At 41.0% G+C, this 27278-nt stretch overlaps 1 long non-coding RNA gene and 1 other non-coding gene across 3 annotated transcripts; both read right to left on the bottom strand.

Moving 5' to 3' along the window:
• Nucleotides 1-8430: 8430 nt before the first annotated feature.
• On the bottom strand, nucleotides 8431-23463 carry Gm30478 (predicted gene, 30478). 2 transcript variants are annotated; one of them, NR_168335.1, is made up of 4 exons: nucleotides 23388-23463; nucleotides 10873-11048; nucleotides 10368-10438; nucleotides 8431-9881 (listed from the first exon to the last, which is right to left on the bottom strand). It is a non-coding gene; the product is annotated as a predicted gene, 30478 (long non-coding RNA). The 2 variants fall into 2 exon arrangements; NR_168336.1 differs by having other exon boundaries at nucleotides 10877-11048.
• A 3475-nt stretch (nucleotides 23464-26938) lies between these two features.
• Nucleotides 26939-27074, bottom strand: Gm22517. The gene has a single exon (XR_003954238.1). It is a non-coding gene; the product is annotated as a small nucleolar RNA SNORA17 (small nucleolar RNA).
• Between the last annotated feature and the right edge of the window lie 204 nt (nucleotides 27075-27278).

The raw sequence follows: 27278 nt of genomic DNA, 5'->3' as shown, positions 1-27278 counted from the left end.
AACATACCCAGTGAAAAGATCATTAATCTCTTCCACAAACCTCATCTCAGGATGAACTCAGGGGTCAACCACCATGACATGACTTTGACTGGTTCAAAGAAAAACAGGACCTAACAGGACAGATCATCTTCATTCTCCTGCAGTGAGGCCTAAGGTAACGTTTCCCCCTGTAGAAATGATTCAAGTCTGTCTTCTCCACATATGCTTCAGGGACACCTTCATGATTGGTCACAGACTATACCCAGGGATCACTTTAAAAGGTGGGTCTGGAAGACCCTGAAAAATGGGCTTGTAAAAGGCCTGTGTCAATACCTAAAATCTAACACCTTTGATGAAGAGGCTTTAACTGAAGATTAACAAATCTTAAAGACTTGGTCAAGGAGCATTCAGGGAATTAACTAGCCATTTCCTCATGCAGACTATAGTAGCAGTTAAAATTCTATCACAAGGGAAAAAGAACACCCTCATCAAACCAGAAATTTAAATCATGAAACTCCACTATGTTATTAAACATTTGTATATCATTCACAAGTCATTTGTGTTTTTCTGGAATTCAAGGTGGGAGGAGAGGTGTTAAGTAGAATTGTGGAGTTTGGTTACATACCAGACAAAGAATTCCATAGGCTGTTTAAGCAAATGGTATGTGTCGTCCAATATTGTCACCAAAATAAATTGTCCACAAGGGTCTAAAGCTCAGAAATATTTTAGTGGAAGTCAAAGAAATATAAAAATTTATTGATTACAGATTGTGCAAAAAAAATATCTGGGTTCAGAAGCTAGCAACTTTCAATTGGAGCCTCCTGTATTGTGCTGCAGAACTCTCTGAAGTTGTAGGGTGTGGTGACCACACTATTGATATGTAGACCTTAGGAGTTATCCTGTATTACGAGGAAAGGAAGCCTTCCTTTCCAGGGAAAATAACTATAAAGACATGAAGCAAGAGACTTTTGTGGAAAGTACTCTGTAAAATTCAAGCTGTTTCCAGAAAAATTTAAAATAATTGTCAATTTGTGAACTGTATACCCTGAACAAACACAAACAGTACAGGACATTGTGAGCTTTGAATGTCTAAACTATGAAAATTAAGGTTGTAGCAATTCTTTTAGATAGAATACAGACAGCCATAAAGACCACACTGGAATGGTCCTCATGGTCCTCATGGGATATAAGCAGGGAGAGAGAAAAGGAATTTTACAGGAGAAAGGATTTTGATGGAAGCATATCTGAGGTTGAGGCAACAGTCACCCTGGGAAGACAGCTCTGGTATAGCCAAATAAAAACCCTAAGCCTGGGCTGGGGATCAATTCTTGATACACATAGGGCCAAGCATGAACCAACAAAAGGCTCTAAGGAGGGAATCTAATGTGCTTACCCTTCCTACCTTCAGTTTGCCCAATCATACTGAAAATCTGGAGAAGGCAAAAGGAGTATAATGAGGCAGAGTATGCCACCTACCACGGACTGCTGGAACAAGAGGAGAAACTCCCATTGGCAAAAACTTCCCCCAGCTTGTCCACTAAGCACACTTCATGAGCAACGCAGTGGAGGAGACAGAGAGCAGTGACACTTTTTATGAGAGCTCTACCAGAAAGTCTTTAGAGCATCCAGCACTGGGACTTTACCCAGCATTCATCTATGGATATGTCCAAGGCTAGTTCTGAGATTCAGAAACAAGGTGTCCTCACTGTGTGTTTTATCTCTCCATTCCTTTGTGAGGAAGCCTAGTATAAATGCACTAACATATCCAATTAAAAGTCAACTAATTTCTGCACAAAGTGCCCCTCAGGAGGCCCTTACAGAACAACTCCACATTGTGAGTACAAATGTTTCAAAGAACAACACAGCCTCACAGGATAGATGACCTCCATTTTCCAGCAAGGAGGCCCAGGGTGAGGATCCCACAGAAAAAAAAAGTGATTCAAGCCTGTCCTCCCCATGTATGCCCCAGTCAAGCCTTTGTGGGTGGTGTCAGACTGCATTTAGGGCTCCCTTTAAAAGGTGGTTTTGAAGACCCTAAAGAATGGGGTTCTAAAAGGCCTCTGTCAGGTCTTAAGGTCCAATGCATTGATGAGGAGTCTTGACCTGTACATTATAAAAAATTAAGAATTGACCAAGGAGCATTCACGGAAGGAAAGCTAACCTATCATCTCATGCAGGCTGACTGTTGCAGTTAAAATTCTTCTGAAAGGGAGAAAGAATACCCTGATAAATGCTACAACACATTCATATCATTAATCTTTTACACATTATCAAAAAACATTTATATGGTTTTGGAACACCATTTGGGAGGAGAGTTGTTGGGCAGAATTTTGGAGTTTGGCTTCCTATGTGACAAAGGATTCCATAGGCTATTGAAGCAAGTGTTTGTGCCCCCCAGTATTACCACTAGAAATGTTTGCCTACTGGACAGTAAAGCCTAGAAATATTGTAGCAAAATGCAAAGGAAATATAGAACTTATCAATTACGTATTGTGCCAGAAGACTATCATGGGTTAGAAGCCTGCCACTTTCAATGGGAATCTCTCTGAGTGTGCCCAAGAACTCTTCGAAGGTAAACGATATGATGACCATGAAATTCATGTCTGGAGTCACGGTGTGTGCTCTACTGTATGTCTACAGAATGCTTGGTTTTACAGAAAATTAAGCGTGGAGACCTAAAGCAGAAGAACTTGGCAGCAAAATACATATAATATTCAAGTTCTCAACAGAACTTTATGACATGATCACTAACTTGGTAAGTGTGATCTCTGGACAAAGGCCAGCACTCCATGGCATTTTAAGCTTTCAAATGCTGAAGCATACAAAGGAAGTTCTCCCAGTTTCTTTAGGGAGACCATCTATAGCCACCCTAAACCCATTGTAATGTTCATCATGGGTGTCATGAGATATAAGCAACAAGATGGGAAGGAAGGTTTACAGGAGAAAAAAATATGACCATATAATGGCAACATACCTGATGCTCAGGCAACAATAACCCTGGGAAGAAAACTCAATTAAAAAAAAAAAAACCCTGAAGACCAGCTAGGGTGTTCAAACCTTGAAACATACAGGGCCAACCATGAAACAACAAACAGTTATAAGGCAGGGATCTAGTGTACCTACCCTTCCCAACTTCATTTGACCAAATCAACCTGGAAATCCTTAGAATGTGAACAAGAGTAGAATGAAGGACAGTATGTCATCCACCCTTACTGCTTAAAAAAGAATTGACCCCCCATTCATAGAATCTGCCCCTCAGCTTGTCCAGAAGGCTCACTTCATGAGCAGCACCTAGTGGGAGACAGAGCATTGACCCTCAGACGAAAGCTGTACCAGAGTGTCTTCAGAGGATTCATCACTGGAAATCTCCTCCAGCCATCATCCAGGAATGTGTCCAAAGCTGACTCTAACAATTCACAGAGCCAGGTGTCCTTACAGGGTGTTTCATGTCATCAGGCCTCTGTGGAGGAAGCTCAGTGTAAGGGCACCAACATACCCAGTGAAAAGAACAGCTCTTCTCTTCACCTCATAAGCATCTCAGAGAATAACTCAATGTCATGAAGACCACTGCTTCAAAGAACAACATGACCTCACAGGATAGATCACCTCCTTTCTCCACAAAGTAGACCCATTGTTGGGGTTGCCTTGTACAAGAAAAACAGTCAAGCCTGTCCTCCCCAAATATGCCCCAGTGACACCTTTGAGGTTCCTGTCCCTCTGTGCCCAGGATCCACTTTAAAAGAAGGTTCTGAAAGACCCTAAAGGAGGGGGTTAAAAAGGCCTGTGTCAGGTCCTAAGGCCAAATCCATTTGATGATGAGGCTTTATCTGACAATTATAAAACATTAAAGATCCTTGGCTAAGTAGCATTTAGGCAAATATAATTGACTAGCTATCTACTCAAGAACACAATGGTAGCAATAAAAATTGTATCAGAAAAATATAAAGAAAACCCTCATCAAATCAGGAATTGAAAGTGCAAAAACTCTACACCTCCCTCATATTATTAATCATTTGTACATTATATAAAACAAACTGTTATATGATCCTGGAATATAAGGTGTGGGGAGAATTGTTTGGCAAAATTGTGGAGATTGGCTACCTACCTGAGGAAGAATCCCACTGGCTATTTAAGCAAAGGGTATGTCTCCTCCAGGAGTGTCAGCAGAAGTGTATTGCCCTCAGGGATGAAAGCCAGGAAATATTATAGTGGAAGGCAAAGGAAATGTGATTGCAAAATAGGCAAAAAGATTATCATGGTTCATAAGCTAGCAACTTTCAAGGGGACTCTCCACTGTGAGCTTTGATTGGCTAATTCATGATCATTTAGTTTGTCATAGTTCCTTTAACAGGAACACAGACAGCCACCCCAAATCACATTGTAATGATAATCAAGGTTACCATGAGATATAAGCAATGAAAGATGAAAGTAATTTTACTAGAGGAGAAGTTTTACCATGTGATGACAACCTATTTTGTTGCTGAGGCAACAATATCCCTGGGAAGACAACTCAATAATAAAACCTGAGCCCAGACAGTGGGATCAAATCTTGACACATATTGGGCCAACCATGAAACAACCAATGGCTATAAGGATGGGATCTAGTTTGCCTAGTCTTCCCACCTTCATATGGCAAATCAAACTGAAATTCCTTAAAATTGAAACAAGAGCTGAATGTGGTACAATTTGCCACAAACCCTGAAAGGCTTGAACAAGAAGACAACTCCCATTCCCAGAATCTATTCCCAGTCGGTCTACAAGACTGTCTTCATGAGCAGCATCTCAGGGGGAGAGGGGGAGACAGAGACAGAAAGCAGTGAGCCTCAGATGAAAGCTGTGCCAGAGGGTCTTCAGAGGATTCACCACTGGAAATCTTCTCCAGCCAGTCATCCATAGGTGTGTCCCAAATTGGCTATAAAGATATAAAAAGTGTTTTGACTCATCTTTGCCTCTGCCAAGGACACCCAGTGTAAGGGCACCAATGTATCCAGTGAAAGATCAACTCATCTCTTCCATAAACTTCACTTCAGAGGTTCCTCCTGCACAGCTTCCTCTGATTCAAAGGACAACCTGACCTCTTATGATAGATCACCTCCAATCTCCAGCAAGTATATCATGGGTTACAGTCCCGCTGTACAAGAAACATAGTGGAGTAGGTCTGCCTCACATATGCCATAGAGACAACTTCACAATTGGTTTAAGACTTTACCCAGGGCACTCTTTAAAAGGTGGGTATTGAAATCCCTGAAGAATGGGGTTACAATAGGCCCCTGTCAGGATCTAAGGTCCAACACCTTTCATGAAGGCTTAATCTGAACATTATTAATCCTTAAAGACCCTTGGTCAAGGAGCATTCTGGAAAGTAATTACGCAAAAAAAAAAAAAGAGAGAGAGAGAGAGAGAAATAAAAGGAATACAAATCAGAAAGGAAGAAGTCCAAACACCACTAATTTCAGATGTTATGATAGTATATATAAGTGACTCCAAAAATTCCACCAGAGAACTCCTAAACCTGATTTAAAAACTTCAGTGAAGTAAGCAGGATATAAAATTAACTCAAACAAGTTAGTGGCCTTTCTCTACACAGAGGATAAACAGGTTGAGAAAGAAATTAGGGGAAAAACACCCTTCAAAATAGTCACAAATAATATAAAAAACCTTGGTGTGATTCTAACTAAGGAAGTGAAATATCTGTATGATAAGAACTTCAAGTCTCTGAAAAAAAATCAAATGTCTCAGAAGATGGAAAGATCTCCCATGCTCATGGATTGTCAGGATTAATATAGTGAAAATGGCCAAAAGCCATCTAAAGACTCAATGCAATCCCCATCAAAACTCCAACTAAATTCTTCACAGAGTTACAAAGGACAATTTACAAATTCATCTGGAATAACAAAAATACTAGGATAGCAAAAACTATTCTCAACAATACAAGAAAATCTGGTGGAATCACCATCCCCAACCTCAAGCTGTACTACAGAGCTATTGTAATAAAAATCAGAATGGTCCTGGTACAATGAGAGACAGTTAGATCAATGGAATAGAATTGAAGACCCAGAAATGAACCCACACACCTATGGTCACTTGGTCTTTGACAAAGGAGCAAAAACCATTCAGTGGAAAGAAGATAACATCATCTTCAACAAATAATGTTGGCTCAAATAGTGATTAGCACATAGAAAATGTGAATTGATACATACTTATCCCCTTGTACAAAGCTCAAATATAAGTGGATCAAAGAACTCTACATAAAACCAGAGACACTGAAACTTATAGAGGAAAAAGTGGGGGAAAACCTCAAAGACATGGGCACAGGGGGAAAATTCATGAACAGAACACCAATGGCCTATGCTGTAAGATCAAGAATCAACAAACGGGACCTCATATAATTGCAAAGTTTCTGTAAGGCAAAGGACACTGTTTATAAGACCAAAAGGCAACCAACAGATTGGGAAAATATATTTACTAATCCTAAATCTGATAGGGGGCTAAAATCCAATATATATGAAGAACTCAAGAAGATGGACTCTAGAAAACTAAACAACCCTATTAAAAATGGGGTACAGAGCTAAACAAATAATTTTCAACTGAGGAATACCAAATGGCTGAGAAGCACCTAAAAAAATGATCAACATCTTTAATCATCAGTGAAATGCAAATCAAAGCAACCCTGAGATTACACCTCACACCATCAGAATGGCTAAGATCAAATACTCAGATGACAGCAGATGCTGGCAAGGATGTGGAGAAAGAGGAACACTCCTCCATTTCTGGTAGGAATGCATGCTTTTAAAACTACTCTGCAAATCAGTTTGGCAGTTCCTCAGAAAATTGGACATAGTACTACCAGAGGACCCAGCAATGCCACTCTTGGGCATATGCCCAGAAGATGTTCCAACATGTAATAAGGACACATGCTCCACTATGTTCATAGCAGCCTTATTTATAATAGCCAGGACCTGGAAAGAACCCAGATGTCCTTCAACAGAGGAATGGATACAGAAAATGTGGTACATTTACACAATGAAGTACTACCCATCTATTAAGAACAATTATTTATGAATTTCTTAGACAAATAGATGGATCTGGAGGATATTATCCTGAGTGAGGTAACCCAATCACAAGAGAACTCACATGATATGCACACACTGATATTAGTCCAGAAGCTCAGAATCCTTCTTAGAAGGGGGAACAAAGTAGCCATATAAGGAGTTACAAAGACAAGGTTTGGAGCATAGAGTGAAGGAATGGTCACCCAAAGACAGCCCCACTTGGGGATCCATCCCATAAACAACCACCAATCCCAGAAACTATGGCAGATGCCAACAAGAGTCTACTGAAAGGAGCCTGATACAGCTGTCTCCTGAGGGTCTATGTCAGTGCCTGGTAAAAACAGAAGTGGATGTTCACAGTCATCCATTGGACAGAGCACAAGGTCCCCAATGAAGGAGCTAGAGAAAGTACCCAAGTAGCTGAAGGGGTCTGAAGCTCCATAGGAGGAACAATAATATGAACTAACCAGTACCCCAAGAGCTCCTTGGAACTAAACCATCAATGAAGAAAACACATGACAGAACTTGTGGTTCTAGCAGTATATATAGCACAGGACGGCCTAGTCAGACATCAATAGGAGGAGAGGCCTTAGGTGCTGTGAAGGTTCTATGCCTAACTATAGGTGAATACCAGGACTGGGGATGGGAGTGGGTGAGTTGGGGAACAGTGGTAGAGGGGAGTGGATAGGGGAGTTTCAGAAGCGAAACTTGGAAAGGGGATAACATTTGAAATGTAAATAAAGAAAATATCTAATTAAAAAAAGTACAACACAACTCTTTCACAAACATCACCTCAGTAGGACGTCATGGGCAACTCCACAATGTGACTACCACTGGTTCCAAGGACAACATGATGTCACAGGATAGATTTCCTCCACTTTCTAGCAGGAGGCCCAGTCCGAAGGTCCCACTATACAATGAATAGTGTCGAGCCTGTCTTTCCCAAATACACCCAAGGTACACCTTCCTGGCCAGTTTCAGACTGCACCCCAGGCCCCCTCTTCAAGGCAGCTGTGGAAAACCCTGAAGAACTGGGTTATAAAAGACCTCTGATTTTATATTGCTGTTTGCCAATCCAAAATAGAGCATGTGTAGCTAACAACAATATCCTGGCTATGAGTTAAAAAGGCAGTGGGGGCTTCCATGGTGAGAGGCATGAGCACAGGCTACAGTGCACTTTTCCATCGAGGATCTTTGAGAAAGAGATATCGCTCACTTTAAAGGAAAAAAAATACTTATCAATGGTATGTGCAAGGAGGTTAACTTGCAGAAGTCAGTCCTTTCTTTACACCGTGTCTGTTCTGGGGAATGGATTAGGGTCTCCAGGCTTAGCAGCAAATACTTTAGCACTTTGAACTGTTTCCTGGATTAAATGACATGCTTTGAAATAAAGATATTATGAATATATACATTTTAGGGCATGGTGATAATATATTATTTCACCAGAAGTCCAATCCCACAGTATCCTTCCTGAGTTAGTTAACTATGTGTAGAGAGAAGAGGAATGTGTCTGGAGGCTGTGCCAGGATGCTGAGGGAGGGTGGGTGAAGGGATCAGTGGAGCACTCAGGAGGAATCAGCCTTAGAGCTCAAGCCATCACAGGGCCAGCAGAGCCAGCCATAAGTCCTGCAAGTTTGTACTGAAAACCCCTTTCTTGTATTTGTTTTAAGTGTACTTGGAGGCACTGTACTTCCTGGATGATGGAATCAGAGAGTAGATAGCAGCTTGTTGAGGATGAAGACAGGCTCAGGCGAGAATCAGGTAGGATTCTCACAGGGCTTGGCCCCTGTGGGAAGCCATATCTACATCACAGGTTGTAAGTAAAGGCAAACTATTCCCCTATCTGCACAGGAGCAGTGTGTGTATTGGGGTGTAATAGCCTTCTCAAGTCCTCTGGGGCATGAGGACCCAGCAAGGAGTCTAGGAGACAGGTCTGATCTCATGACTCCCCTCTCTGTGCTCTAGGTTGTTTCATGATGGCTGGTAGTGTCACAAATGTTCCAGCCAAGTGAGGAGCTCCATGTAACTCAGAAATCCTGGAATGAAGGTACCACTGCATGCAGGTCACCATCAGGAAGACGGGCCTTAGAGGAACTTCCAGGCATGGTAAGATGGCCAGCTGCCTGTCTCCAAATGTACCCATGAGCCATTAGAAGAGACAGTAGATACTTGAAGCAGAGTAAGACCCCAGAGTTCCTGAACTCCTTGTGATTGTGTCCAAGATGATGACAGCTGACCAGCTGGAGTCAGAAACAGAGCAAAGAGCGTGTCCATCTTGTGCTCATAAGGGAAGAGAGTGGACAGGAACAGGTGAGTCCATTGCTTTTGGTGCAGCTCTCAAAACCATCCTGACTTGCTGGACAGCTTGCTCCTAACCACCAAGATTCAGACACCTTCACAACTCACCCCAGCACTGGAACTATTATTGTTGAGTTTGCTTGTTGCTTTGCAACCTCATATGGATGCACACTTCTCAATATCAAAACTATTTTGGAGGGACACACAGGCACACACACACTTTGAGATGTACTTATGTACAGTTCAAGCTAGTGAATTTTCCAGAGAACCTCCATGCTAAACAAAGTACTTGCATATTTCATGTGACTTTAGGTGTCCTTCAAATTAGTTTTCTCTTGTATCCACAATCATTTGAAAACACTAACCACCTCTTCTACTGCTTCATCGGAGCCATTGGCCATGCCATGGTGAACATTTTGTCGTAGGACATCTGACCACATGAAAGGTGAGGTGCACCACCTGTCCTCTGAGTGGAGTCAAGGAGAAGTCTGGAGTGTTTGACAGTTGAATTCATATCTGGATCTGGTTTCAAACATGATCATGAATAAGAACCTGTGGATGGAAAAACAACAGAGATCCTCTGGTCTGACAGTGAGGGCTTTCCATTGGGTGGTTAATGGTCACCTGCCACTTTCCACCACCTACAAAAACTCAGGGACTTAAGGGCCAGCATCATACCCCTCTTTAGCGACACTCTCTTGTATACCCTGCCTTTCTCATGTATCTCACACAAAGACCCATGCTGTTTTCTTTGTGATATCCTGCAAGTATGTTGTTGTTACTATGGTTTTTTGTCCCCATGCAGCAGGCTGAAGAAGTCTGGTGTCTTTGCTGCCTATAAGATCCTGTGTTGAAGTTACCAAAGAACTCCTGGGACCACACTCAACAAGGCACAAAGCCTGAGGCCAGCTTCATCTGCTTGGTGCAGGAGATATCCTTCAAGCCTTAACACACCAGATGCCATAGGGCCACACAGATGATGCTCCCGTGCTTAAGCCATGGGGAAGGCATGATTGAATACACGTGTTATAGTCTTACCAAAACCTCTTGTTTTCAGATCTCCTTGGTGGAAGAGGCTCCTGCTGATTGGCAGAGAAGTAGGGCCAGAGCTAGAAGAGCACAGAAAATTCCATCAGCCAGATGGACTGGGATCAACAAGAGAAGAAAACCATGTTCTGATCCCAGGTCACCCATCCCCTTACCCTGACCCTTTTTTGTTGGAGAAGACTATATGTGGAATTTAGAGAACTTCCTCACTCTGGACAGTTCTTCCCTCTCCTGGTGGCATCTAGTGACCATGGCAAGGGGCTTCTCAAGCCCCTACCTCCACTGCACAGTATACGGTGCAAGGAGAGTCAATTGGTGGTACTGCCCCCTCAGTCTCTTAGGTATGGGCACCACTTCTCCAGTAAGATGTCTCAAGAAATACTGTCATCTGAAAGAGCCAGACATACAAGACATAGATAGCTGAGAGATATTGTGTGTGAGGTGAGGGGTACTCTTTATACTGGGTCCCCTCTAAAGCAGTGACAACAACCATTACCTACAGAAGTGAAATATGGAGATCTGTCAAAAAAGTCCGAGATATTGAAAGCTGACTGATTTCTTCTTTTAGGTATTATATGTTCAATTGAAGATTAGCCATTGGGGATGTCCACAGAGAGCTGGGAGTTTAATTTCTTAGGCAGAAGTGTTATCAAGTGTGTGATACACAAGAACCTGGAAAAAAAATATAGGACATAAACAACTCTGAATACATAGAGTATTGTCTTATTACAATAAACTTTTAGTGTGTTTTAAAACCTGCTGAGTCTGCCCCAATCCAATCGCACGGAACCTGAGACTGTGGTAAATAGGGAAGCAGACTACCTGGGCCTGACCTGGGGCACAATTCCCTTCCACTCTACTCCAGCACTGGGGTGCCTTGCCAGCGGAGTCGCCTGATACCCTCAAGGGCCCACACAGAATTCCCCACGGCATCCTAAGACCTCTGGTGAGTGGAACACAACTTCTGCCAGGAGGCAGGTTCGAACACCAGATATCTGGGTACCTTCCCTGCTAGAAGAGAGCTTGCCTGCAGAGAATACTCTGCCCACTGAAATTAAGGAGAGAGCTAGCCTCCCAGGTCTGCTTATAGAGGCTAACAGAGTCACCTGAGGAACAAGCTCTTACCAGAGACAACTATAACAGCTAGCTTCAGAGATTACCAGATGGTGAAAGGCAAAAGTAAGAATCCTACTAACAGAAATCAAGACCACTCACCATCATCAGAATGCAGCACTCCCACCCCACCTAGTCCTGGGCACCCCAACACAACCAAAAATCTAGACCCAGATTTAAAAACATTTTTCATGATGATGATAGAGGACATCAAGAAGGACTTTCATAAGTCACTTAAAGAATTACAGGAGAGCACTGCTAAAGAGTTACAGGCCCTTAAAGAAAAGCAGGAAAACACAAACAGGTAGAAGTCCTTAAAGAAAAACAGGAAAACACATCCAAACAGGTGATGAGACATAGAGAGTATAACAGGATGGCTGCTCTAGGCAGAGAGCTTAAACAGTAAAAAGTACTTTACTTGCTTCTTATAGGCAGATACTAGTGAAAAATTGAATTAATTGCCTTAAAGATGGTATAATGCTCTAACAAGTCTTACAGGATACTCATATTCTTTCTAATGTGGGATCCATGGGAACTTTGGTTAAAATCCTGGTTTGACAAGCTCCCTGCTTATAAGCAGGGGCAGATGGAAGTGTGAATTAATTGTTTTAAAGATGGTAAAATAAGGTCTGCAGGATAATTAACTCATATTCTTTGGACGTGGGCTCTACTGGAATTTTGGGTTGATTATCCTGACATGAAAGATTAGGAAAAAGTCCTGAAATAGGTTTTTACACTAAGCAAAATGTTTTTAGGATAGCAGGGAAATTGTATGAAAACAATTGTTTAGGGAAGATTTGAAGTCCTGCAGGATAACTCATTCTTTGAACATGGACTCCATGGGAATTTTAGGTTAATTTCCTAGCATGACAAAATAGAAAAAGCCTAAGAATAGGCACATACAGTATTTTAGTTTACTTCATTTGTTTTAGACTGTTTTAATTTCCACTGGATGTGATTTTGAATTTTGTGGTATATTAGTCTTCTGGGAGAGAGGTCAAAATTAAGATTTTTCTGGTTACTGGCCCAAGGATATGCTGATTGGGGAGAAAGGTTTTGTCTTTGTGTTTTTAGATAAGGCGATTAGTGTGTATACACCTTCCAGAATCATATGGATCAGATATGATGAAGGGAGACCCCTAAAGGTCTAGATTCAAGAGAGTCAAACAAAAAGATATCTTGATAATATTAAAACTTTGTTTTGAGATTTGTATATTACAGAATATACAGCCTTAGTGACTCTCATTGGCAGGGATGTTGAACTGACCTGCTTTCAACTTCTGATCTCTTGAACTTTTAGCCAGATCCAGTCAGGATACAGACACCAGACACTAAAACAATCATTGGTGTGGTCTTTTTAAGGCCAACCAGCTCCCCCAATTTCCCTACACTTCCCCACTTCAAATATATCCCATCACCCATATTCAGCTTGGAGAAGTTATGAAGAGTCTTTGCCCCAGTTTTCTGGACTTTGGGGTCTAGAGGTGGTTAATCTAGTTGTCTTCCTGGGGAATGTTGAAATGGTCATAATTAAAACAGTGAAGAAATAGCTACAATTGATTGTGTAATAATAATTGCATTTGCTAGAAATCTTTACAATAGTTACTAAATTGAAGTCATAATTTCATATTTTGGTATAGAATTTATGTTGATACAGAATCAAGGTTAGCATTGGTATAAATTTCTTCTACTGATACAAAAACTTTAAAAGTACAAGGCTTCCACCCAGCCCTTCTATAATGTCATTACAAACTGATCTGAGATGTTTAAGCCGGCGAGTTAAGGGCCAAATAGCCAATTCAGGGTTCTAAGTTTATTGTTAGGGTGTTTTCAGACAACTTAATTAGAGCTAGCTAAGAGTAGTTAACAGACAACAGTCCATATTAATTGATATAGACAGTTGGTTTTCAAAAACATCAAAAATCCACAGAATATGACATATAATGTTATTTATTCTTTTGTTGATGAAACCTATCTGCTCCTAGAAGTCCCCCTTTCAGGATTCAAAGAAGATATTGAGCATCTCTACCTCCAGGTAAGGTAGTACATTGTGGCTAGGTTTCCACTGGGCAGAAATTGCCTATCATTCCTGCAGATCTATACCATTCTTGAGAGGACACAATTTACAGGTTAGGACAGCTTAGTTCTGCTGAGACAGAATAAGGTAGTCCTTAACAATTCCTGTTTTTCAAAGGACTGTCAGATGACCCTGGGCCAGAAGGCTGAAGAATGATACTCCAATTTCCTCACTGACTGGAGCTGTATAGGTAGGCAGCTGTCTGTACAACTTGTCTTAGTTCTGGAAGCTGTGTTAGGCTTTCTATATTTTCAGATAATGTTGCTCGATTTTCTGATGGTGTTGAAAGACTACATATTGCTGGGCGAGGTGGCATACACCTTTAATCCCAGCACTCGGGAGGCAGAGGCAGGCAGATTTCTGAGTTCGAGGCCGGCCTGGTCTACAAAGTGAGTTCCAGGACAGCCAGGCCTTAACAGAGAAACCCTGTCTCAAAAAACAAAAACAAAAACAAAAAAAAAAAAAAACAGACAGAGAGAGAGAAAGAAAGAAAGAAAGAAAGGAAGGAAGGAAGGAAGGAAAGAAGGAAGAAAGAAAGAAAGAAAGAAAGAAAGAAAGAAAGAAAGAAAGAAAGAAAGGAAGGAAGAAAGGAAGAAAGAAAGAAAGAGAAAAAGAAAGAAAGACTACTTATAGTATCATCGCCAACCCAGGCTATTTAACACTGAGAAAATGTATTTGAGAATATAGTTCTCATAGTATACAAGCAAAATCAGGACATAACATATGGAGTTATAAGTCTTTTATTTTACGATATATAACAGAGTGTTCTATTTAATTGTCCAAGATGATGGACTGGATGTTAGGTGTATCTTATACTTTAAAAAATGGTCAACCCGACTCGAGCCCCGGGCTTCCTGGCCAGCAGAGTTGCCTGACACCCGCAAGGGCCCACACAGGACTCCCCACGGGATCCTAAGACCTCTGGTGAGTGGAACACAACTTCTGCCAGGAGTCCGGTTCGAACACCAGATATCTGGGTACCTTCCCTGCAAGAAGACAGCTTTCCTGCAGAGAATACTCTACCCACTGAAACCAAGGAGAGTGCTACCCTCCCAGGTCTGCTTATAGAGGCTAACAGAGTCACCTGAAGTACAAGCTCTTAACAGAGACAACTATAACAGCTAGCTTCAGAGATTACCAGATGGCGAAAGGCAAAAGTAAGAATCCTACTAACAGAAATCAAGACCACTCACCATCATAAGAACGCAGCACTCCCACCCCACCTAGTCCTGGGCACCCCAACACAACCGAAAATCTAGACCCAGATTTAAAAACATTTTTCATGATGATGATAGAGGACATCAAGAAGGACTTTCATAAGTCACTTAAAGAATTACAGGAGAGCACTGCTAAAGAGTTACAGGCCCTTAAAGAAAAGCAGGAAAACACAGCCAAACAGGTAGAAGTCCTTAAAGAAAAACAGGAAAACAAATCCAAACAGGTAATGGAATGAACAAAACCATACTAGAACTAAAAAGGGAAGTAGACACAGTAAAGAAAACCCAAAGCGAGGCAACACTGGAGATAGAAACCCTAGGAAAGAGATCTGGAACCATAGATGCGAGCATCAGCAACAGAATACAAGAAATGGAAGAGAGAATCTCAGGTGCAGAAGACTCCATAGAGAACATCGACACAACAGTCAAAGAAAATACAAAATGCAAAAGGATCCTAACACAAAACATCCAGAAAATCCAGGACACAATGAGAAGACCAAACCTACAGATAATAGGAATTGATGAGAATGAAGATTTTCAACTTAAAGGGCCAGCTAATATCTTCAACAAAATAATTGAAGAAAACTTCCCAAACATAAAGAGATGCCCATGATCATACAAGAAGCCTACAGAACTCCAAATAGACTGGACCAGAAAAGAAATTCCTCCGACACATAATAATCAGAACAACAAATGCACTAAATAAAGATAGAATATTAAAAGCAGTAAGGGAGAAAGGTCAAGTAACATATAAAGGAAGGCCTATCAGAATTACACCAGACTTTTCACCAGAGACTATGAAAGCCAGAAGAGCCTGGACAGATGTTATACAGACACGAAGAGAACACAAATGCCAGCCCAGGCTACTATACCCGGCCAAACTCTCAATTACCATAGATGGAGAAACCAAAGTATTCCACGACAAAACCAAATTCTCACAATATCTTTCCACGAATCCAGCCCTTCAAAGGATAATAACAGAAAAGAAGCAATACAAGGAAGGAAATCACGCCCTAGAACAAACAAGAAAGTAATCCCTCAACAAACCAAAAAGAAGACAGCCACAAGAACAGAATGCCAACTCTAACAACAAAAATAAAAGGAAGCAACAATTACTTTTCCTTAATATCTCTTAATATCAATGGACTCAATTCCTCAATAAAAAGACATAGACTAACAGACTGGATACACAAACAGGACCCAACATTCTGCTGCTTACAGGAAACCCATCTCAGGGAAAGAGACAGACACTACCTCAGAGTGAAAGGCTGGAAAACAATTTTCCAAGCAAATGGTCTGAAGAAACAAGCTGGAGTAGCCATTCTAATATCGGATAAAATCGACTTCCAACCCAAAGTTATCAAAAAAGACAAGGAGGGACACTTCATACTCATCAAAGGTAAAATCCACCAAGAGGAATTCTCAATTCTGAATATCTATGCTCCAAATGCAAGGGCAGCCACATTCATTAAAGACATTTTAGTAAAGCTCAAAGCACACATTGCACCTCACACAATAATAGTGGGAGACTTCAACACACCACTTTCATCAAGGGACAGATCGTGGAAACAGAAACTAAACAGGGACACAGTGAAACTAACAGAAGTTATGAAACAAATGGACCTGACAGATATCTACAGAACATTTTATCCTAAAACAAAAGGATATACCTTCTTCTCAGCACCTCACGGGACCTTCTCCAAAATTGACCATATAATTGGTCACAAAACAGGCCTCAACAGATACAAAAATATTGAAATTGTCCCATGTATCCTATCAGACCTTCATGGCCTAAGACTGATCTTCAATAACAACATAAATAATGGAAAGCCAACATTCACGTGGAAACTGAACAACACTCTTCTCAATGATACCTTGGTCAAGGAAGGAATAAAGAAAGAAATTAAAGACTTTTTAGAGTTTAATGAAAATGAAGCCACAATGTACCCAAAACTTTGGGACACAATGAAAGCATTTCTAAGAGGGAAACTCATAGATCTGAGTGCCTCCAAGAAGAAACGGGAGAGAGCACATACTAGCAGCTTGACAACACATCTAAAAGCTCTAGAAAAAAAGGAAGCAAATTCACCCAAGAGGAGTAGACGGCAGGAAATAATCAAACTCAGGGGTGAAATCAACCAAGTGGAAACAAGAAGAACTATTCAAAGAATTAACCAAACGAGGAGTTGGTTCTTTGAGAAAATCAACAAGATAGATAAACCCTTAGCTAGACTCACTAAAGGGAACAGGGACAAAATCCTAATTAACAAAATCAGAACTGAAAAGGGAGACATAACAACAGATCCTGAAGAAATCCAAAACAGCATCAGATCCTTCTACAAAAGGTTATACTCAACAAAACTGGAAAACCTGGACGAAATGGACAAATTTCTGGACAGATACCAGGTACCAAAGTTGAGTCAGGATCAAGTTGACCATCTAAACAGTCCCATATCACCTAAAGAAATAGAAGCAGTTATTAATAGTCTCCAAGCCAAAAAAAGCCCAGGACCAGACGGGTTTAGTGCAGAGTTCTATCAGACCTTCAAAGAAGATCTAATTCCAGTTCTGCACAAACTATTTCACAAAATAGAAGTAGAAGGTACTCTACCCAACTCATTTTATGAAGCCACTATTACTCTGATACCTAAACCACAGAAAGACCCAACAAAGATAGAGAACTTCAGACCAATTTCTCTTATGAATATCGATGCAAAAATCCTCAATAAAATTCTTGCTAACCGAATCCAAGAACATATTAAAGCAATCATCCATCCTGACCAAGTAGGTTTTATTCCAGGAGCGCAGGGATGGTTTAATATAAGAAAATCCATCAATGTAATCCATTATATAAACAAACTCAAAGACAAAAACCACATGATCATCTCGTTAGATGCAGAAAAAGCATTTGACAAGATCCAACACCCATTCATGATAAAAGTTTTGGAAAGATCAGGAATTCAAGGCCCATACCTAAACATGATAAAAGCAATCTACAGCAAACCAGTAGCCAACATCAAAGTAAATGGAGAGAAGCTGGAAGTAGTCCCACTAAAATCAGGGACTAGACAAGGCTGCCCACTTTCTCCCTACCTTTTCAACATAGTACTTGAAGTATTAGCCAGAGCAATTCGACAACAAAAGGAGATCAAGGGGATACAAATTGGAAAAGAGGAAGTCAAAATATCACTTTTTGCAGATGATATGATAGAATATATAAGTGACCCTAAAAATTCTACCAGAGAACTCCTAAACCTGATAAACAGCTTCGGTGAAGTAGCTGGATATAAAATAAACTCAAACAAGTCAATGGCCTTTCTCTATACAAAGAATAAACAGGCTGAGAAAGAAATTAGGGAAACAACACCCTTCTCAATAGTCACAAGTAATATAAAATATCTTGGCGTGACTCTAACTAAGGAAGTGAAAGATCTGTATGATAAAAACTTCAAATCTCTGAAGAAAGAAATTAAAGATTTCAGAAGATGGAAAGATTTCCCATGGTCATGGATTGGCAGGATCAACATTGTAAAAAATGGCTATCTTGCCAAAAGCAATCTACAGATTCAATGCAATCCCCATCAAAATTCCAACTCAATTCTTCAACGAATTAGAAGGAGCAATTTGCAAATTCATCTGGAATAACAAATACCTAGGATAGCAAAAACTCTTCTCAAGGATAAAAGAACCTCTGGTGGAATCACCATGCCTGACCTAAAGCTTTACTACAGAGCAATTGTGATAAAAACTGCATGGTACTGGTATAGAGACAGACAAGTAGAACAATGGAATAGAATTGAAGACCCAGAAATGAACCCACACACCTATGGTCACTTGATCTTCGACAAGGGAGCTAAAACCATCCAGTGGAAGAAAGACAGCATTTTCAACAATTGGTGCTGGCACAACTGGATGTTATCGTGTAGAAGAATGCGAATCGATCCATACTTATCTCCTTGTACTATGGTCAAATCTAAGTGGATCAAGGAACTTCACATAAAACCAGAGACACTGAAACTTATAGAGGAGAAAGTGGGGAAAAGCCTTGAAGATATGGGCACAGGGGAAAAATTCCTGAACAGAACAGCAATGGCTTGTGCTGTAAGATCGAGAATTGACAAATGGGACCTAATGAAACTCCAAAGTTTCTGCAAGGCAAAAGACACCGTCAATAAGACAAAAAGACCACCAACAGATTGGGAAAGGATCTTTACCTATCCTAAATCAGATAGGGAACTAATATCCAACATATATAAAGAACTCAAGAAGGTGGACTTCAGAAAATCGAACAACCCCATTAAAAAATGGGGCTCACCAAATGGATGGACCTGGAGGGCATCATCCTGAGTGAGGTAACACATTCACAAAGAAACTCACACAATATGTATTCACTGATAAGTGGATATTACCCCCAAACCTAGGATACCCAAGATATAAGATATAATTTGCTAAACACATGAAACTCAAGGAGAATGAAGACTGAAGTGTGGACACTATGCCCCTCCTTAGATTTGGGAACAAAACACCCATGGAAGGAGTTACAGAGACGGAGTTTGGAGCTGAGATGAAAGGATGGACCATGTAGAGACTGCCATAGCCAGGGATCCACCCCATAATCAGCATCCAAACGCTGACACCATTGCATACACTAGCAAGATTTTATTGAAAGGACGCAGATGTAGCTGTCTCTTGTGAGACTATGCCGGGGCCCAGCAAACACAGAAGTGGATGCTCACAGTCAGCTAATGGATGGATCATAGGGCTCCCAATGGAGGAGCTAGAGAAAGAACCCAAGGAGCTAAAGGGATCTGCAACCCTATAGGTGGAACAACATTATGAGCTAACCAGTACCCCGGAGCTCTTGACTCTAGCTGCATATATATCAAAAGATGGCCTAGTCGGCCATCACTGGAAAGAGAGGCCCATTGGACTTGCAAACTTTATATGCCCCAGTACAGGGGAATACCAGGGCCAAAAAGGGGGAGTGGGTGGGCAGGGGAGTGGGGGTGGGTGGATATGGGGGACTTTTGGTATAGCATTGGAAATGTAAATGAGTTAAATACCTAATAAAAAATGGAAAAAAAAATGGGGCTCACAACTGAACAAAGAATTCTCACCTGAGGAATACCGAATGGCAGAGAAGCACCTGAAAAAATGTTCAACATCCTTAATCATCAGGGAAATGCAAATTAAAACAACTCTGAGATTCCACCTCACACCAGTCAGAATGGCTAAGATCAAAAATTCAGGTGACAGCAGATGCTGGCGTGGACTTGGAGAAAGAGGAACACTCCTCCATTGTTGGTGGGATTGCAGGCTTGTACAACCACTCTGGAAATCAGTCTGGCGGTTCCTCAGAAAATTGGACATAGTACTACCGGAGGATCCAGCAATACCTCTCCTGGGCATATATCCAGAAGATGCCCCAACTGGTAAGAAGGACACATGCTCCACTATGTTCATAGCAGCCTTATTTATAATAGCCAGAAGCTGGAAAGAACTCAGATGCCCCTCAACAGAGGAATGGATACAGAAAATGTGGTACATCTACACAATGGAGTACTACTCAGCTATTAAAAAGAATGAATTTATGAAATTCCTAGCCAAATGGATGGACCTGGAGGGCATCATCCTGAGTGAGGTAACACATTCACAAAGGAACTCACACAATATGTACTCACTGATAAGTGGATATTAGCCCCAAACCTAGGATTCCCAAGATATAAGGTACAATTTGCTAAACACATGAAACTCAAGAAGAATGATGACTGAAGCGTGGACACTATGCCCCTCCTTAGAATTGGGAACAAAACACCCATGGAAGGAGTTACAGAGACAAAGTTTGGAGCTGAGATGAAAGGATGGACCATGTAGAGACTGCCATATCCAGGGATCCACCCCATAATCAGCATCCAAACGCTGGCACCATTGCATTCCCTAGGATGATTTTATCAAAAGGACCCAGATGTATCTATCTCTTGTGAGACTATGCCGGGGCCTAGCAAACACAGAAGTGGATGCTCACAGTCAGCTAATGGATGGATCACAAGGCTCCCAATGGAGGAGCTAGAGAAAGAACCCAAGGAGCTAAAGGGATCTGCAACCCTATAGGTGGAACAACATTATGAACTAACCAGTACCCCGGAGCTCTTGACTCTAGCTGCATATGTATCAAAAGATGGCCTAGTCGGCCATCACTGGAAAGAGAGGCCCATTGGACACGCAGACTTTGTGTGCCCCGGTACAGGGGAATGCCAGGGCCAAAAAGGGGGAGTGGGTGGGTAGGGGAGTGGGGATGGGTGGGTATGGGGGACTTTTGGTATAGCATTGGAAATGTAAATGAGCTAAATACCTAATAAAAAATGGAAAAAAATGGTCAACCCTATAGGAGGAACAACAATATGAACTAACCAGGACCCCCAGAACTGTGTCTCTAGCTGCATATGTAGCAGAGGATGGCCTAGTTGGCCATCAGTGAGAGGAGAAGCCCTTGGTACTGCAAAGGTCATTATGCCCCAATACAGAGGATTGCCAGGGCCAGAAAGTGGGAGTGGGTGGGTTGGGGAGCAGGAGGAGAGGGGAAGGGAGGGGGGCTTCAGGGATAGCATTTAAACTATAAATGAAGAAAATGTCTAACAAAAAAAACAAATGGTAAAAAAAAAAAGTCTACACAAGATAGTTAAAAAAATAAATTGTATTTGAAATAAAAACACCATAGATTTGAGACTGAAGGAAAAAAAAAGGCAAGCAAAGCAGGGTTAAGCAAGCCAGTAAGCAACATTCCTCCATGGCTCTGCATCCACTCCTGCCTCCAAGTTCCCACCCTGTGTGAGTTCCTATCCTGACTTCCTTCTATAATGAACAGTAATGTGGAAGTGTAAGCTGAATAAACCCTTTCCTCCTCCAACCAACCCCCCCCCAAGAAAAACCAAGAGAAGTGAACAGGATAGCAAGACAGTTAAAATGAAGATATTGGAAGCAGGAGGGATATTGCATGCACAGAAACCAAATATCAAACGCTTCAGGAGCCACTCACCCTATGGTTTTCTACCCTGTCCTTCGTGGCAGACTCTCTCACTGCCACTTGGGAATCACCAACTTAGGTAGACTGGCAAGCCAGTGAGCTCTAGGGAAGATGGTCTCCCTCTCCCCAGGGCCAGGATAATCAGCAAAACTACTTACCTAGTCTACATAGGTGCAGGGTATCAAGAATAAGGTCTTCATTCTCACAACCAAGAGCACTTTACCAATTGACATTCTCCTTGGTCAAAGGTAATTTTTATGGCAACTGCTATTATGATTGTATGTTTCAGTAGATTGAATTCCTTGCTCCTAAAATTATGTGTTAAGTTCTAACTACAGAACCTGTTAAGGCAACAATGTTAGAACTAAGGGTGTATTAGTTATTTTGCATAGTTGTGACAGATTTCTGATAAACGTAATGGAAGAGATGACTTAATTATTTTGACAAACTGTACCAGTGTTTATATTTGCTTGACCCTGTGAGCTTGAGCACAAGGACATAGTGGCAGCAGAGTGGAGGACACAGCACTATTCACACACACTGCAGGGGTCAAAGAAGCAGAGAGAATCTAAGATATTTTCATGGGTCAAAACCAGTAAGACCCACCTTCCATTGTCCAGAAACTTCCAAATTCTCCCCAAATAGCAAAGCTTGAGAGAAGACCAAACAAGAATTCAAAACACAAGTCTATGGGGCACAGTTTAGATTCAACCATGCTAAGAATCTTTCAAGATGTAACCAAGTTGAATTCATGAGATTAGAGTGGGCTCTAATCCCGTGGATTTCATTTACAAAGTAAAGCACATAGTTTAATGGAAAAACAGGCAGACAGTGTAGTGATGGTGATCCAAAAGCCAAGAGACACCTAGTATTGCAAACCAACATCTGAAGCTAACATAAGCTAAGACCTTCCAGAGCACCCAGCCCGGACAAAACCTTGCTTTTACACTCCTAGACACCAGTGTGTGAGGCAATTTGTTTACCTTAGCAGGGCAGTGGTGGTGCATGCCTTTAATCCTAGCACTTGGGAGGCAGAGGCAGACGGATTTCAGAGTTCTAGGCCAGCCTGGTCTACAAAGTGAGTTCCAGGACAGCCAGGGCTACACAGAGAAACCCTGTCTCATAAATAAATAAATAAATAAATAAATAAATAAATAAATAAATAAATAAATATTTACCTTAACTCAAGTTTGTTACAGCAGTCCTAGAAATCTTACTTCCCCTCCCTCCTCTGAAAACTTTCCGCCATTAATTGCTGGCATATCCTTCCATCATAAAGAAGGTGTCTTTAAATGGAGTAACCTGCTTCAGATATGTACAAAAATGTAATGGGCAGGCTATGCTCTTAACTACTTTACAACTCAAGTAAGGAAATTAAATGGTGCTGCACTGTGTACTACACCTGGTTTAAGAAACCAACGCTTGTAGCCAAGAAGCTCATATAAAGGTGAAAAAAAAAAAAAAAACACAGTAACGTTCTCCTGCAGTAAATATTTCTATTAGGTAGATATCAGATACTTTAGTTAAACGTCTAAACTTTTAGACGGCTAAAATTTTAGACATTTACTACATTTACCCACTTTTCATTTGAAACGACAACCCGCTTGAGTTTACAGCCCTGGCGTCCAAAGGAGTCCAAAAACAGGCAGCAGCACTGCCCACCAACGGCTTCAACCAGAGGCCTTTGCGCAGGAGCAACGGCAAAGTTTGTTAACTGCCTTACCCAGAAGCCTTTGCGCTCGAATATAATGCACACCAACTGCCTCACCCAGAAGCCTTTGCTGTTCAAATATAATGCACCACAGCTGCCTCACCCAGAGTCCTTTGTGCCCCCAACATCAACGGGGATTAAAAACATGGAAGGCCCCTTTCTCCTACCTACATGCAATACAGGAAAGAATAAAGTCATCATTTCAGGTAGAAAGACATGGAAGGCCCCTTTCTCCTACCTACATGCAATACAGGAAAGAATAAAGTCATCATTTCGGGTAGAAAGACAGTCCAACTTGAGTTTGCAGTGAGCACACAACACAGTGAGCTTCAGTTTTCCCAGTGGAGGAGGTTCGTGTCCCCATTTGTATTCCAAGGTTATCCAGAATTCCAGGTGTGTCAATTGCACAGTTGTTTAGGTTCTAGGAAGAAGGGAATTTGTTTATACATGAGAGAAAATTGAATATTGGCAATATAGTAGAGAAAACGAGGTTTAAAGATCCTACAGTATGGCCGAGTAAGTTCTGAAGTACAGATAAATAGCTAAAAACATAAAAGATTGCCCAGTCAGCCCTTTTTCGGGGGAGGGAGGGAGAGATGGAGGGAAGGAGGGAAGGAGGGAAGGAGGGAAAGAGGGAGGGAGGGAGGGTACCTAGTTCATGGAAAGCAGATTTCCCAAATTGCCCAGATAATGTCTTTATTCTCAGAATGTGTTGGACCATCAAAAACGAATTTTATCTATTATCACCATAAACTGACTGATTTGGAATCCTCTGCTATTGTTGGCATACAAACCCTTGGAGATAAAGACTGCTATCACAGCATATTTCCAAGAGCTGTGGAGCCAGAATTCTGGGCTGACATTCAGGGCTGTCAAGAGAGCAATATGGGCATGAACAAGGGACTTGTCTTGTCCTCTCTTATTCTTCTTTGTAACACTTAAATGTAACCCACCTCCAGTGAGGTTTCCACATGTACAGTTCTCACACCTGCGTGGTAGGCCCTGGGAAAGCTTATTTCTTTTCAAAAAGGAATTTCCTTTTTTAGTTAACATTTTATATATATATAAAAAAAAACAAATAGATGTATACATACAAATGGGTGAGTCCATTTAGTGTTTCCATATGAAAATATTTTATGGGCTGGCTGACCACCTGGTATTAGATATCCCATTACAGGGTTCATCCATAGAGAACACTCAATTTTCCTCTTTAATGGTCATTAATTGCCTCTAACATTTCTTGTACTGCTCTTGTGAGAGTTCTCCTGACCATGCTGCCACAGCAACCTGGGTTGTCATCATTCAGATCTTGTCTAGAAAACCATATGGTCAAGAGTTATGATTAGAATTTCCTAGAATATACAATCTTGTACCATGTAGCAAAAACAGTTAAAGAAAAAGAGGTCATGGATTTGAGTTGAGAGACACAAAAATAGAAAGTATATAAATATGGAACACATGCATCAATTTTTAAAAAATTGATAAAAGTGAAAGAGTTTCCCTAATATGAGGAGGATTTGTTGGAATATTTTCCAAATGGATTTTTAGATTTCCAATAAAAATACTTTTATGGAAATGGCAACAAAAGATCTGCTATTTTCTATTTTATCAAATAATGCACACAATGTTATTTTTCTCTTTACTTTTGCCCTCAACAGATGTTATGATATTATTAGTTGTTCCTGTGTCTGTCCCTTCACAATATCCCTTGTATTCAAAGTTGAATATCCTTGTCGAGAAAACACTGTTTTCAAATAGGCTATAAATTTTATGCATGGTAGAAACAATGATGAATCCAGAAATTTAATAATATAAAGCCAGTACCTTAGATATTCTTAATATTTTGCCTACTTAATGCTTGCCTGAAAAGATTTTATAGATGTGTGGTCCCACAAAGAAAATATCTAATAATTTTATTAAAATAGTACTAAATTAAAAAATATATAATAGACTAGTGAGATGCCACTGACTGTTCTTCCAGAGGTCCTGAGTTCAATTCTCAGCAAACACATGGTGGTTCATCACCACCGATGTAAGGGTTCTGATGCCCTCTTCTGGCAGCAGGTATACATGCAGACAGAGCACGCATGTAAATGAATAAATATTTTTTCAAGTTTAAAAAATATATTATAAAGTTAATGGTGATGATTTTAAGTAAACAGGGCTCTCCTAAGATATGAAAAGATAAATAAGAAAGAAGTAGAGGGAATGAATATGGTCAAAGTCCACATTCATACACTGAAATATCATAGTGAATTCCTTTAAATACATAAATAAAATATTCACTAGTAAAAATGTAAATTGAATATGCACTGTAAAAAAAAAACTAGAGTGAAAACAGGGAATGTATTGTCATGTAAGCCAATTACTTTATAAATGTAATTAAGAAATGGCAGTCATGGGGAAAGGTAGCCTTTTAAAATCAATGAGTTGTTTTTTTTTTTTTCAAAAGCAACTACCTATGCTTACTGGTTAAGCAAGAAAAGATGGATAACCATTGTCTCTGTACAGTAGGCTTAGATTTTTCAAAGCCTACTTTATATGGGTTCTGAAACACTTTGACCTCCCTTCTAGTCCACTATCCATCAGAGCTAGTGGAAAGGAATGGTTAATAGGGAAAAGTATGGTGTAGACCTCTTTAGAAATAGTTCTTTGATGGGATTCCAGTTGTTGTTGTCAGGATATCAACAGTTCAGTTTACACAAATCATAGTGGCAGCTGGATGTACTGCCAAGCACCATTCTTGAATCAGCAATGGCAGTTTGATTCAGAAGAAACCTTGAGGCTCTGCAAATCTGCCCAAGTCCAAGGAAGTGGCAAGGAGCCACCAAAATATCACAATAAGTTCTTTGGTGTATTTCTCTCTACTAAGTCATGACAAGTAATGATCAGTAAAGAAGGCAAAGCAAACCAGTGCCAGAGAGAGCATTGCCAGAGCAGACCAGGGTCAGCAAAACTCAACAAAGGCTAGCAAAGAAAGTGGCAAGGTGAACCAATGCCAGAGGGTTGTCCACTGCCTGTTAGTTATATTTATACACTTTCTAAATTCTGTGTGTGCCCTCAAGCTTCTGTCTTCTACCACAAAATTAACTTTATTCTCACTGGGACCTCCCGATGTCCTTCCCCACATAATTCTGTTACCTTGTGCCATGGAGACCCTGTAGTTTAGATCTGCAGGACCAGATCTACTCCTCTGACTTCACCTCTGGCATAGTCTGCTCCCCCAGGTCAGCACAGCACCAAACTGGTGGTCATCCCAGGTCAGCTCCCTGTCTGGGTTCCGTGGGGCTATACTGATAGTCATCTTGTACTCACTCCTGATTCCGGCAACTAAAGTGGGCCCACATGGGGGTTGTCTGTCTTGGGCTCACTCCCCACACTGGAACCCAGTCTGGGTCAGAAGGACATTTTTTTTCAAGGAATGTCAGGGTACCAATAATTAGGTACAGAATGTTTACAAGTCAGTGTGCTGAGTACAGACTAGCCTCTCTCTTCTCTGCCTTCTACTGATACACATGGAACACAGAGCCAAAGCAACAATGCCTCTAGGTGTGGGGTGCTGAATATCTTTTTCTGTACTTATTTTTGACTTGTGTTCTTCAGTGAACTGCCCAGAGGATTGATCTATTGTGCCCTAGTGGATAAATGTGCCCTAGTGGCACATCTCTCCTTCGCCTGCTTGCAGTGTGGGACTGAACAACTGCTAGATTTTTTTACTTCATTCACAGCTGCTACTGACCATTGTTGGGAGTTGGACTGA

Source organism: Mus musculus, chromosome 2 (assembly GCF_000001635.26).
Source record: "Mus musculus strain C57BL/6J chromosome 2, GRCm38.p6 C57BL/6J".
Classification (NCBI taxonomy): Eukaryota; Metazoa; Chordata; class Mammalia; order Rodentia; family Muridae; genus Mus; species Mus musculus.
Note: the sequence above shows the minus strand (reverse complement) of the source record. Positions and strands in the feature narration are given on the sequence as shown.